This window comes from Miniopterus natalensis, chromosome 16 (assembly GCF_054644295.1).
Source record: "Miniopterus natalensis isolate mMinNat1 chromosome 16, mMinNat1.hap1, whole genome shotgun sequence".
Lineage (NCBI taxonomy): Eukaryota > Metazoa > Chordata > Mammalia > Chiroptera > Miniopteridae > Miniopterus > Miniopterus natalensis.
The window spans coordinates 19215021-19229572 of record NC_142096.1 but is presented as its reverse complement, the minus strand read 5'-3'; the positions used below and the strand labels follow the sequence as shown (position 1 = coordinate 19229572).

At 43.7% G+C, this 14552-nt stretch overlaps 1 non-coding gene across 1 annotated transcript in view; it reads right to left on the bottom strand.

The window, feature by feature from the left end:
- LOC107533153 (uncharacterized) overlaps positions 1-13383 on the bottom strand; it is a 110874-nt gene extending 97491 nt beyond the window's left edge. Inside the window, exon 1 of the transcript XR_015715786.1 lies at positions 13138-13383. This is a non-coding gene — a transcript (uncharacterized LOC107533153). The remainder of the gene's footprint in view (positions 1-13137) is intronic.
- Between the last annotated feature and the right edge of the window lie 1169 nt (positions 13384-14552).

Below are 14552 nucleotides of genomic sequence, written 5' to 3'. Positions count from 1 at the left end.
GACGCAGATATTCATTAAGAAGTGGCTGGTTTAGATATGATTTACGCCCCTCTATCAAGGCTTAGAGAAATGATAAGGCAGAGATAGACTTTTAAGCCTTTGCATTCAAGTTACTTGAGCACCACAGAAGATATGATTATTTCTTCTGACCATAGAAGGTCAAGGAAAATAATTTGAGAAGAGACATGATGAAGCCTTTTAGGATAATCAAGACTGCATGAAACAGAGAAAAGCACTTTTAGCAGAGGAAAGAGCAGGTGCAAAGACAGGAAAGGGGCCTTAGGTGATGGAGGCCAAGTCAGGGAGGACCTGGACCAGCATGGTAATAAGAATTTGTTCTGTACACGTGGCCAGGGCTTAGAGCAGCTCAGAGATGTGACAGACCGGTATCAGCTCATTCTGCAGGCAGCAGAGACAGGAAAGGGAAGAAGGTTGAGGCAGTGAGATCGGGCAGGAAGGAAAAGATGACAAAATCCTGAACTAAGGTGGAAGGTGCACCAGGCATGCAGAGCAGGGCCAGGAAGGAGAGAGATTTCAGGATTAGAAAGAGGGAGAAACCTAGGATGTGGGATATCAAAGGGAATTAGGACCCTAATTTCAGTATCATGGTGATAGTGAGCTGCTGAGCATCTGTTGGCAAGAGCGCTGGCTGACGAATATGGGCCCATCTTCCGCTGACAAGCAGGAGGCCTCTCCAGCTCAGAGGGAGCATTCCTGGTGTTAGCCTCAGCTCAGATGCAGGGGGAAGAATTCACCCCCTTTCAAATGCAAGCTTTTCATGATTCCTCTACTGTCTTTTCATTAGACCACAAGCATCAACTATTCTATTAAAAATTTATGAGCACATACTAACGTTTTCACTATGTTTTCTATTTTAAGTTTGAGGGATTTACTGGTTTTTTGGAAAAAGTTTCTTATAGTTTTGCTACTTTACATATTAAAATGCAAGAAAAAATACCTTCTGATATGATAATCCTTTTTATTACTTTTTGTTCAAAGGGGAGGTAGAGGGGCCAAAAAGTGTCCGTAAAAAAATGGCAAGGCCTTATTTTTACCCTGTAGTAAAAAGATGAATCTTCGCTCCATTGACCTGCATTCCCCCAAGTCAAGCAGATAAACATGTGATGCACATGACTCCATTCACAAGGCACTCTGACAATTTCAACAAAGGCACACTTCAGAGGATGGAGAGGTCAGAAGCACCACTGAGGACAGTAAGTTGGGGTTAGAACTAAAGAAGTGAAGTTTCTAACTAAGAGATGGATTAAGATAAAGAGGAAGCTCTATGGGAGGTGCCTTGTAGGTCTTAGAGCCCCAGAGTTTCAGCATGAGTGAAGCCTAGACTTCCACCGAATCAGGCAGCGGCATGGTCCCTGGCACACAGCTGGCACTAGAGTATTTATTGACTCGGAGATGGAAGTGTTGTTAGTGACCAGAAACATAATATCATTACTGCTAGTATTTTGATTGATTGAATGTACTAATGGAGGAAAAATCAGAGGTGTGAGTAATCTAAATGTTTTTCAAAAATGATATAGCACTCAATTCCTTCCTACATTCACTATGATGCACAATAAGTGAGGCCTACCATCAAATCTAATGTTGAAATCAGAAAATGTATGTTTTTAAGATTCAAAACATTTCCTTGCCTGATTGAAATCTGAAGACCAAATATGAGTGAAAACGTAAATCAGACAGAAATTACATAACTATATCACTTCAAATCTGAAGGTAAGTTGTGTTAGAGAGACACCATAAGTGGAGACTTAGCCCATTACAGTCACGGCCAAGAACACCATTTCCATATGCGCTATGCAAAGACCACAGAGTAGGGAGCAGGCAATAACAACACTGTTTTCCTTGCATAGGGAGAGCTTCTGTGGAGGAACACTGACACTGTCACCATCCCTGATGAACACACTGTCTCACTAAAGAGACAGTCACTAAAGAGACAAGCACACATCATAAAATCCAGCAGTCTATTGACTCAACGAAGGGAGTGTTGTTCAGAAAGGTAAAGGTGTAATGCTGCTGACACTTCTGAGAAAACCTTCATGGAAGAGCAGGACTTAGACATAGGTACCTGGGCCCACTGTTCTAGGAGTCAGATCACTTAAACAGACTTGGAAAATAGTGCTTTTACAAAATGTTTTCAAAATAGCTTGCCTAATTCCTGAAAACACTTTGATTATATGACAAGTGTGTGGTGGTTAATTTTATGCATAAATTGGACTGGGCCACAGGGGTGCTCAGATATTTAGTTAAACATTATTCTAGGGTGTCTGTGAGGATGTTTCTGGATGAGATTAACATTTGAATCAGTAGATTGAGTTAAGCAGATTGCCCTTCTTAATGTGGGTGGGCCTCATCTAGTCAGTTGAGGGCCTACATACAGCAAAATGGTGGAAGGGAGAATTTGATCTTTGCATGACGGTTTTTCTCCTGCCCTCACACTGGGGGTTCTCCTGGTCCCCAGTTTGCAGATAACAGACTGTGGGACATCTCAGCCTCCATAACTGCATGAGCCAATTCCTTATAATAAATTTCTTTGAGATAGAGATACAGATAACGATGATAGAGAAAGAGATAGAGATAGAGAAATAGAGGAGAGGGAGAGAGAAAGAGAGAGAGGAAGGAAGGAAGAAGGAGGAGGGGAGTGAGAGAGAGATTAAGATTGAGATCCTATTGGTTCTGTTGCTCTGTATATGTGAATAATAACTACCATCCTGTAAAAAAAAAAAAAAATCCAAATTAAAATGATATTATTTAAGTATTTCAGACATGAAATGTATAAAGACATTTGGTAATGTCTTGGATGTCGAATTAAAAGACTCGAGATGTGGTCTCTTTATCACTAACTCACAGTGCCTAAGAGCCTTTTGGGAAAGGTCCAAAGACCAGACAGAGCTTTTCAACAGCTGAATGGTTCCCTCTGAAACTACTCTGGAAGAGGCATGTGCAAATAGCAATGGGGAATTAACAACCGAAGCAATTTAGTCCTGTGCTAGTGAATTCTGAAAGGAAAAATACCTGTAGGAGAAATCAGATAAGCAAAGCAGGCCACAGGAGCTGGATCAGGCTGCACTGGGGTGAGGGCAGAGCGGCTTCGGACTGGGAAACACGGCCACTGTGAAGCTCATACTGAATACTGAGCCTTCTGACTCACACACACTCACACATGCACAAACACACTCACAAAAACTCACATACACACAAACACACACATACCACACACTTACACACTCATGCTCATATACACACTTATAGACACACACACAAATTCACCCCCACACACGCACACTGAGACATACATGTGCACCCTACACTCACACATATTCACACACCTACACATTCACACACACACACAAAGTCACACACACTCACAAACTCACACTCACACACACACACACACACACACTCTAAATACATGCTATGTGTGGGACTCCTATCACTTCTAAGGAAAATTCACTTAAAACCAATTTCCAAACAACATAGGCAGACCACAAATCTCTGGTACTACCTAAAATACTATTTCAACTTCCCACAAAATATACATTTCTATGGCAGTAATACTCTTCCCCATGAGAACTATAAATATAAATTCATTAACAAGAATTAGAGAAAATACAATCTTCATTAAATTAAAAAACTAAGTTATTGGACAGCCAGTCTATCCCTTCAAAGATGGTGACCACTCTGGCCAAAACATTACCAAAAGGTTCACAGTCACATACCTGACCCTTGTTGCAGACTGGAACAAAGCCTACAGAAGCTATGAAGAGCACCTATGACTAATCCTATTTAAAACCAACCCAATGACTTCTCCTCTTCTCTCATGGTCACTGAACAAAACATTTATTGGGAAGAAAAACATCTTATTCTTAAAAATCACAACATTCCAGTGAATGATCACTTGAGACCAAGGAATGAACACAAGCCAGGGATAGATTAAAAGGGTTTTTAAAAGCCCCAATTCACAGTCAAGTGTACAATGAGCCTCCCAGTTCACCTTGTTTGAACTATGTGGTCAACACACCCACCTGATGTGCTGTCAGGATTCACTGTATTTCCCAACACAGCTGAGTTCCCAGTTTCCAAGTGTCTCTTTCTGACCACGAGTGGAAATGGTGCCAGGGAAAGGAAGATGCCGAACAGGTTACACGTGCGTGTGAATAAGTACGTACACACTTATAATTGTGGAGTATCAGCACAAGGATGTGAAAATAAGTCTTCATGTTTTATTCACTAACCTTCACCCAAAAAGACTGTAGTCCACAAGCAAGCAATGTGAAAGACTAAAAGCCCTGAGAAGAATTTATAAATATTCTTATTTCTAAAATGGGTGTGATTTCCTTTTGAAACATACAAATAGCATCAAACTCAATGCATTAACAAAAGCCATTAATGAGATGTGGTATTACAAATAACATAGTGAAACCTGGAACCAGACGAACAACCCTAAGTCCAGAGCAGGTCTATTAAACTACCAGCTACGGCCCCAATTTCAGTGCTGGCTTCTGTGGTGGCCAGAGCACTGTGACACGCATTGCTCACTTTTATGGGGAGTACGTTTCCCTACCATGTTTACCCTTGTGGCTTTTAGAGGAGTTACGTGCCTGTAAGCTGGCATCTCAGGCACTCGGTAGGCCTCAGGTGACATTCAGCTTGAAGACGAAGCAACTGAACCCTATAAAATGCCAGAGCAAACATAAGCATGTCCAACTACCCCAAGAAACCCATGTTTCCAAATATAAACTCTCTTCTGACCCCCACTCTCCCCACCAAAAACTGCTCAGAACCTGACCACCAGACCTCCACTATATATATATATCAATCACTGGAAAGCCATCCATCTCATTGCACAGAAAACAAAGTCGGGAGAAGATCCCTGCTTGCTTTTGCTGTGCCTTCAAGGTCCTCATAATCAGCAGGGTCACCCTCATACTCCATTTAGTAAATATATATTAAGCAGTGGGATGTGGCCTGACACTGTTCCAGGCACTGTGGATACAGCAGTTTACATCATAAAGTCCCTTTCAACTTGGAGAAATGTATTTCAAACATATAGGGAAATTACACAATTTCAGCTAGAAATGAGGGCTAGGAACAAAATAAAATAGGGTAATGGAAAAGGAGGTGGCTGGAGAAGGGGCTACATTAGCTTCAATGGTCAGGGTGCCTTTGAAAAAGCGACTCTTGCCCTGTGATCAGTAGGATGAGACTGTACGAGACAGATGGAGCAATGTAGAAAACCCACGAGATCAATTTTGCAAGCATCATCTTACTTACCCCTCAAAACAATCCTATAAAGTAGGTACTGTCGTCATCCCCATTTTACAGATCAGGAAACTGAGGTTCCCTAAGCCTCAGTAACTAAACTTTACAGAGAGTCAATTTTTGCACCCAGACAGACTCAACCAGAAAACTCTCCCATTCTCTCAGTAACCAACTTACCTATTTGCTGGCCTACAACTAAATGTTTGGCCTGAAATCCCCACGGCTGTGACCAAGCCCCCACTTGCTCTGGTGTAGCAGGGAAACAAAGCTTGTAATCCCAAGTGATCTGCCACCCATTCTGAATGTGCACACACTGTCTCTGACTTCCCTTGAACCTGACAAACCTGGGCTGTCCCAGTTTCCTTGCTCTCTGAGGCCAACAATCTGTAGTGCACCTGGAGGCAAATAATCTGTAAATGCTTTCTCTATATTTTTTTAAAGTATCAGAAAGGCTGCTAATATCAGATTAATTGGGAAGTAGGTGATTCCACTGCACATGACCCCTAGGTCCTTCCAAATACGGCAGTTCCCCCTTATCTGATGTTTCGTTCTCCTCAGTTTCAGTTACCTGCAGTCTGAAAATATTAAATGGAAAATTCCAGAAATAAACAATTCATAAGTGTTAAATTGTACGCCTCTCTGAATAACATGATGAAATCTCGAGCTGCCCCACTCCAACCTGCTCAGGATGTGAATCATCCCTTTGTGCAGCGGGTTCACGGTAAGAATGAATCTTCTACCTGTGAAATGATCTAATTTGTAAATTAAACTTTATCATAGGTATGTACACAAAAGAAAAAAGTTTATACAGGGTGCCGTACTATCCATAGTTTCAGGCATCCACTGAGGGTCTTGGAACGTGTCCCCTCAGATAAGAAAGGACAGCTATAACAGGATTCGACTTGTATTGTTCAGATACAAATAGAAATGAAATACAAGTCAGTGAGCCCTCTCAGCTTGATCTCCAGAATATACCATATTTCACTGAATCTAAGACACATCTATTTTTGTTTTAATACCTGAAATCAGGATCCACATCACAATGGATGGCGTGTCAGAGCTTAACTGGCATTATGTTTTCTGTCGATTCCAAGAAAGAAGATACCTACCAAGAAGGGCTTCTGTTCGCAAACTGGGCTCCAATTTAAAAACACAGCCTAGCCCTGGCCAGTTTGGCTCAGTGGCTAGAGCGTCAGCCTGCGAACCGAAGGGTCCCGGGTTCGATTCTGACCAAGGGCACATACCTTGGTTGTAGTCTTGATCCCTGGCCCTGGTCAGGTCAAGTGTGGGAGGCAACCAATCGATGTGTCTCTCTCACATCGATGTTTCTCTCCCTCTCTCTCCCTTCCACTCCCTCTGAAAAGCAATGGGAAAAATATCCTCACATGAGGATAAATAAATCATTTAAATAAATAAAAACAGAGCCTAGCAGCCATTTCTAAACAGGGGCTTCTCATGCAAGCCATGCTTTAGGGAGAAGCCTGCACCAAACTGCCTGCTTCCTGCACTGAATTGCCTGCAACCACCCCTCTACTGAGCTGCCTGCCTGCACTGTATTGCTGCTGGCTGAGGCAACCCTTACAGAGGGTTCTGGAGTCATATTTCAACCAACAGGACTGAGACCTTCACTGTCCATTCTGAGCTGTGCTGCTATATTATATATTCTCCAATAGCATCTTCATCAACCAATCAGAGATGCTCTATTCCAACCAATCAGAACAGTGCTTTTTGGACCAATCAAAATGTGAAGATTTGAAGTCTCTATTTGCATGAAGTTGAATGAATCAGGGATCAGAGACAGGGACTTCTCTCTATATAAGTGGCTGAGAGTGTGCACTTTTACTTTTCACCAAACACTTAAGTCTGCATTTCCCTAGCTGGAGCTGAAACACTAAAGCGGTCCCTCCAGAGCAGAGCAGAACAGAGCAGGCTGGACTGGAGTGCAGCCCAGCTGTCTAGCTGGAGAGGGGGCTCACCTGAGGGCCAACTCATCTGAGGGCCATCTCACAACTGTGCTATATCATAATTGAGCTGTAACACTATTGAGCTGTCTCACAGCCATGCTGTTCTGCAGCTGTGTTGTATCACAACTGAGCTATTTATACCAAATAAAGTTTCCTTCTTCAGTGCACCCAAAATTGCAGGTAACTGTCAGTGCTGAATTGGCACCAATGACCATCAGTTGACATTTCTTCCTTAGTGGTATATATAATAGTGATGCATCATAAGATCAATGCTGTGAGAGGTTAGGAGAAATTCAGAATCCTGCAAACACTGGATTCTCTCCATCCCCTCTGCCTTCCTTCCCTTCTAGCTCAACTGGCACTGGTCACCACAACAGCTTCCTACCAGCTCCCTCCTTCCACTCTTTCCCAATAATCCATTCTCTACAAGGTAGACATAGTGAGCTGCCAATTCTGAAAATTAGAGCCTAGCCCTCCTTATATCATACCCTCCAGCACCTCCCACTATATTTAAAATAAACAGAATCTGCCCTCCCTCCCATGGCCTACAAGACCCTGTTGACCTGGTTCCCCTGCTGCTGTCTCCTGCTCCTCATAAAGGAAGGTTCTACCTGCCTCTGGGTCTTCACACAAGCTGTCCTCTCTGCCCAAGAACTTCCAGTGGTTGACTCTTTTTTCCCTTAAGCCTCAGCTTAAACATTCTCCATAAGGCCTTCCGAGACCACCCAGCCCAGATCCAAATGTCACTCTCATTCTTTTTTTTTTTTTTTTTTTAAATTTCAGGGAGAGGAAAGGAAAGGGAGAGAGATAGAAACATCAATGATGAGAGAGTCATTGATTGGCTGCCTCATGCATGCCCCCTGCTAGGGATGGAGCCCACAACCCGGGCACGTGCCCTGACTGGGAATTGAACCATGATCTCCTGGTTCCACGCCTGCCAGGCTGCCACCCTCATTCTTGAGTGCACTTATGACTGCTTTAAATTAGCTTGTCACTTACTTATTTATTTTATTATCATCCTCCCCTTGCCCCGCCCCCTGCTACCACCACCATTCACTTTACATTGTGAATCCTCAATGAGGCAGGGGCCTTGTCTTTCTTGGTCGCTGCTTATCCTCACCTGGCTCATAATGAATCCTCTATAAATATGTTTAATGTAATAACCATAATAGAAGAAATTCTAAACAACACCCTTTCACATAACTTCTTTCTTTTTATTAAGTTCCAGTCAATGGGGCAAAAAAATTGTTGGCAAGAAGGATCATTCTGAAGCCTATCTGTGATTCCTCCTAAAAAAAGACAGAGATAACACAAACTTCTAATGGGGCTATCAGGAAAAAATGCTTTGCATTACAACATAACCACTCAAAAATTTCCCATATGCTTCTGAATTATATTTTTAAAAGCTCTATCTGGAACTGGAAAATTTCAAAATCCATTGATCTCACTGACATACAAAACACACCACAGAATTCTTATAATTCTTCTAGAACTGTCTGCCAAATGACATATTGCTTCCTTTTGCTTAAGATTCACTTTTGAACTTCTCTCTAAAGTGTTTACAGTTTTAAAATCCCAGCTTTAACACCGGTTTAAAATTGCTGAATCATCCACATGTTCACTATTTTTATCACCAAACATACTGAAAAAAGAAAGTAATTGTCTTCATCTACTCAAGTTTCATAAAAACAAAACAAAACAAAAAAAAACCCAGGCTCATGTCTTTGAATGCTGTGTTCTTATGTGATTCTCCTTATGAGACTCAAACTGCAAAATGTTAAAAATGTTAGAAAATCACATGCATTCCCTCGTCACAAGGGAAAAAAATCTAAGGTGTCAAAATAAGAATATGCATGATTTAAGTTTATTAATTTTGTATCACAAAAAAATCATCCAGAAAAAAACCCAGGTTTAAAAACAGGATAAACATGTATTCCACAAGAGTGTTGAAACCTTACTGATATCTTAATTATCTTTGTTAATTGTTTGGATGATAACATCTAAGAATAATGAAAAACTAAATTTCTTAATACTACTCTCCAAAATCATCTATGCAAATTATCCCATAACTTCTCCCGTCAAAAAGTACGAATCAATGCTATCTTTAGCTTCTTTGACAAACATTTCGGGTATAAGCTGTGTTCTCTTTTGGACAATTCTTAAATTTTTTTTTTGGTATTTCTATAATGCTTTTAATACCCAAAAAAGGCCACCATTGAAAAAATAAATCAGGCTCCAGCTAAAGTGTAAAATTTTACAAAACAATAATAAATACAGAGAATGGGAATTTGAACCAATGTTTCATTAATCATCATAATCCCCTCTGATGTATTTAAGTGATCAAAATGAATAAACTTCTTTTAACCCAAGAGAAAGAAAGTCATGGAGGTACAGAAGAGGTAGGGCTTTCGCTAGATCACCTGAGCAACAAGGCCAAAAACAGATCCAACATTACTTGTTCATAATCTAAGCCATTTGCATGGCCTTTCTATAGTTCAAAGAAGTTAAACCTGCCATCCGTCTCAACCCTCCTAAAATAAGCAATCTTTAACATAGTATTGTGAAATCTTAGATTTCTTCTGAAAACTAAAAGCAGCTCCATTTCTCCTGATTTGAATTCTTTAATGACCAAATGCTACCCAGGAATTTCAAAGCTTGTCATTGAGTTACGAAGAAATCTGTTGGTATCAAACCCAAAAAGAATGCAGTGAATGCTTCTTGAATGCGTAAACCATAGGTTATTCCTGGTGGCAGGGCAGAAAGATTCATGGGCTCCAGAAGAACATACACACCTGAGCTAAAATTATAAGCTTTGCTACTTATTAGCTGCATGACTCAGCCAAGTCACTTCACCTCACCTGCAGAAGGGAGATAACAACAACCATCCTGTGTCATGGAGTAAAGAGAATGCTGTCAACTGCCCAGGAGTAGGCCGGTCCCAGCACTGGCCCACAGAGATAACTGATTATAATCCCCAAAACGCATGTTCTGGGTGTATTCACGCCCTATGCTCAATGCTGTACTAAATAGAATGGATATACTTCTCTTAGATGAGTCAGCTTTGCAGAGGGTCAGTCTTCATCCTGAAAATCAACCCTCACTGCATCATACTGGCAGTCAGAAAAATTATAGAAATCAGAATAAATGAGGATTCACCCTAGAAAGTTATTTTCTTTAATTCAGTCATGATGCAAGTTGGTTTCTTATCATTTGTTTCTCCCTATTAGAAGTATTGGGGGGGGGAAATGTCCATGTTAGTTGGGGATCCTCTAGGCTGATAACAATTACTCTCACTCTATTGTGGGAAAATCAGAGTAAAGGTACAGTTGACTCAATAATATTTTTACAATGTTTGTATTAATACCTGGAATACTATGGTTTTCAGAGAGAAAAATCTGGCCAATAGTCTTAAAAAGTTGAAAACGCGGAGGAAAAAACTTTTAAAAAGTCTATTGCTAAAGACTGTTAGATGGTATCTGTGGGGTGAGAGTATACTTTGGGGAGAGGACAAGTGACTGGGGTTGCTAAATGAATCCCGCCAATTCCTCTTGAGCACAGGAGTGCCTCCTCTACCAGCGTTATCCACAGCACCATCTACTGCCACATGGTGCCTACAGCAGCTTTGTGTCTGCCAGGCCCCAAGAGTTAACACCATGCCTTTGCTTAGCTAATTACACTGTTTAGGGATAAAGAAGATGTCACTTCACAGTTAAGTGGGGTGGGTGAAAAAAATCTCAAAATGAAAGTAGACTCCTCACAATCTTTTAAAATATCTAGGCAGCAAACATAATCTTTTCGTTACTGATTCATGACAAATAAGTAGTTTTAATTTTTCTTACCTTAGCTAGTTAGGCTATAAATATTGCTCTAAAGATTTTAAAGCACGAATAAGAATTACATGCCCTGGTTGATGTATATACGGTATACATATTTATCTTTTATTACCTTTTACCACAGTGGGAGTTACCTAACTGCTGTGCCAGCACAGTTCTTTCAACTTAGAACTGGAAGTGTTATTCTAAACCTAGAGAACAGGAGAGTTTGGGGGTAAGGTTAACAGTCCAGGTTTCTCCTAAAGTCTAGGCCTCTCCTTAGACCATTAGGCACTAAGGATAATTAGGTCTCCTTACACTGAAATGTACCTGGAGACTGGGTTCAGGGCTGTGTTCTGGCACTTACAGATATGCTACAGAAGATTTACTAAATCAGCTCTTGCCATGCATAAGAATACACAGAACAGCTTGTCTGTCACAAAAAAACAACAATCTAACCTCAGTTTCTGATCTAAAATTAAACCACAGGCTTAAAATAGACCATGATTTAAAAGATCTAGGATTAAAAAAAAACACCCACACACAAAACATCCATTTTGCAAAAAAAACCCACACACATGGATTGATAATAAAAATTTAAAAATTAAAGAAAAACAAACTAGCTGCCACTTACCTAGCACTGTGGTCCGGGCACTGCTCTAAGCCCTGTAGAGATGATCAGGTTGACAAAGCATTGCCATTTCAAATACTGACTTTACTGTTGTATGATCTATAGCAACACCATAGATTAAGTACCATAGGGCAATCAAGGAGACGTTTCCTATGGACCAAGACTTTTGGTGTACCATTAACTCACCCTCATATTAAAATAACCATGCTTAATAAATAGCTCATCTGAAGATGAGGGGTTATGGGGTCCCAAAATAAGTACAAGTTAATGAAGGTATTGTCCATGGAATGACTCTAAGTGCAAACTGGGGAAGGGGGGCGCGGGGAGTGCTAAGTATCTTCAATGCCAAGAAGAAAAAGGAAGAAAATGGAAGTCACACTATTAATGTTGCAAAAATGCTCGTTCTACTACCATATTCTCCTCCTCAAAAAGAGTGGTTTGTAGAGCCAGCCGTGCAATATTGTCACAGATGTGTGCCAGATTTTGCACAGGGCATGGCTGGGAGGAAAACCTGAGAGTTTGCCTTATCTGAGGCAAGAAAGAAAGCCTGCTTATTTGGAGGGCTCCAAATCCGAAGAGCAACTTGAAAGGGTTAAAGAACCGAGCACCAGGTGTTTTCTTTCCACTTTCCAGAGTAATTTAAGCATACAGCAAAGTTCTCTCCGCCCCCCCCCTCCCTGCCCACAGGCCCGCAGAGAGGGAGAACTGTCACTGCCACTCACACAGCGCAGCAACGATCCGAGGGCACCGGGCTGGGCAGCGGGCAGCAGGGCTTCCCACAGCCTGCGCGCGCTTGGCTGCCAAGTTAGGAGCTCCGCTGGGTGATGGGGCACGCGCGAGCCAAGGAAAATTTAAATTCTCTTTCAAATCTCTATGCTTTCAAAGAAAGTAGAGACAATTGATACCAAGGACGGAGATGGTGGGGGTAACCAAAAAGTAACTTTCAGAGCCTCTGAATCTGCATTCTTGCAAGAACTCCCAGCCAGCGATTAGGAGACACTGACAACCCCAAAGTACTTAGCGCCCGAGACGAGGGACCTTCCCAGGAGACCTGGCCGAGCAGAGTCCCGATCCCTCGCGGACCCCACCTCCTGCAGCAACCCGCGGGCACATTTCGGAGCCCGCGCCCCTGCCCCGCCAGCCCGCCCCCGCCCCGCAGCGCGGCCAGCTTCCCCCGCCGGTTCCCAGGGCCCTCGCCCGCCTCCGCCCCGCGAGCCCGGGGCGCGCAGCGAGCGCGCAGGGGGCGCAGCGACAGCAGCAGCGCGGCGCCTGCAGCCTCGCGGCCCTGAGAGCCGGCCGGGGTCGGTCGGGGCCAGCGCAGCCCGGAGGCCGGGCCGGACCGAGACCCAGGCTGGGCGGGTCGGCGGCAGGGGCGGCCCCGGCCACTCTCCGGCCGCTCGCGGCTTGGCATTGTCTGCAGTCGGGGCGCGGCGCGGCCCCCGCTCAGCCTTACCTCGGCCGCGCTCCCTGGTCCCGGGCGGCGCAGCCCGAGCCGGGCGCCAGGTTCCCAGGCACGGCGGGGAGGGAGAGTCGGCGCCCGCGAGGGACGGGACCCGGCCGCCGGCGCCTCCGGAGGGTCGAGCGTGGGCCGCGGGGGCCGCCAAGTCCTCGCCGCCGCCTCCGCGGGGACACCCGCAGAGATGGGCCCGGCTGGCGAGCGGGCCCGGGACTCGCGGCCGCGGAGGGCCCGGGCTAGCGGCGGCCGCGCGGCTCCGGTCCGCGCCGAGGGGCAGGACTCGTCAGGCTTCGCCTGAGAGCCAGGGAGGGAACTTAAGCGAGTTGCTGCGGCCCAGAGCGCGTGTCCCCGCGCAGAGTGCACGCCCCGGAGCGCCCCGCCCCGCCTTCATCCCGCCCCCACCCCCTTGCCCCGCCCCCTCTTCGCATCCCCACTTCTAGCCCTGCCTCCTCCCCATTTCCACCCCCCTCCGCTCACTCCCACCCCCAAGTCCCTCCCTTCCACTCCAGACCCCTCCCCGGAATCCCACCCTGCCCCAGTTCCAAAGCTCTCCAGCCCCCCAGCCCCACTCCCACCCTGCGAAGACTCCCCTGGGTTTCAGCTGCCGGAAGCCCAGGTCAGACCAAGCAGCGCTGCGACCTAGAGCACGTTTTGTGACTGTGATAACCTCACCAGGGAGTCAAGCCATCCGGATGATCTTTGGTGCCTGACAACGTTTTCTGCTGACTAACTTTCATATACTTAAATTGGCCATCTTAGTATTTGTAAATTTAATTTCTGAAGGCATTTTTTAAGACTTCAGTAAAGAATGTAGAAAAAAATCTCAAGCAGGATGGATGTACTGCCCCTAGAGTATGGTGGGCCAGCTGATGTTTCAAAATTAAGTAAACGTTTTGGAGTGCATCATTCATCTCAGAATGTACGGTTTGGAAATGCTTTTTCTTTAGATGTGCTTATTTTAGGAAGACCAAAAACATTCTAGTATAGTTTTTGCTATTGGAAATCCATATTTATCAAAAAGACTGAATGAGAGGCACTCACAACATAATTACTTCTTTATAATATTTAGCGAAGGTTTCTTTTATACCTTTAGTACGTTTGAAATACAATTGCATTCATTCCATTTTCTCAGAAAGTTCGTCTATATTCAAATTGTGTGACCGTTGTTTCATTCTAGTTGAGAAATTATCAAAGAAATAAAGTTAGACTTCCATAATAAATTTTTGGCTATCTACAAGATAACCATTTTAAGAAAGTGATGTGATACTGGGTTTTAAACTGAACTTTCCTCTGTCATACTAATGCATTCCATGTGATCACAGATTATGTTGTGGTCTTCATTAACCCCAAAAGTCCTGTAACAGTAGAATGAAGTTATTTTATCACTCTCATAGCTTCTTACTCCCATAGCA